Here is a 299-nt window from a genome sequence, read left to right as displayed (position 1 = left end):
CAAAGACGCAGTGAGCGCAAAGAGGTGGAATGCGCAGGTGCATGCGTGCATGCGCTCGCCACGGCACAGCCAGCTTCCGTGGTGGTGGCGGGGGAGCGCGAGGAGGCGAACAGGACGAGCGCTGAGGTGGGAGAGGACGTCGGTCTCGGCGTGTTTCATGTGCGTCGCCATCTCTTGTGGCTCGCGGCATGCTCTGCTGCGCCTATTTCTTCGTCCGGTCGTCGCCTCTTCTTGCTCGTGTGACGTTTTCCTCTGGTCCTGCCCGCGCACCTCTCCGGCTCCAGCCCTTGCCGGTCCTC

This window comes from Leishmania mexicana, chromosome 10 (genome assembly GCF_000234665.1).
Source record: "Leishmania mexicana MHOM/GT/2001/U1103 complete genome, chromosome 10".
Classification (NCBI taxonomy): Eukaryota; Euglenozoa; class Kinetoplastea; order Trypanosomatida; family Trypanosomatidae; genus Leishmania; species Leishmania mexicana.
Note: the sequence above shows the minus strand (reverse complement) of the source record.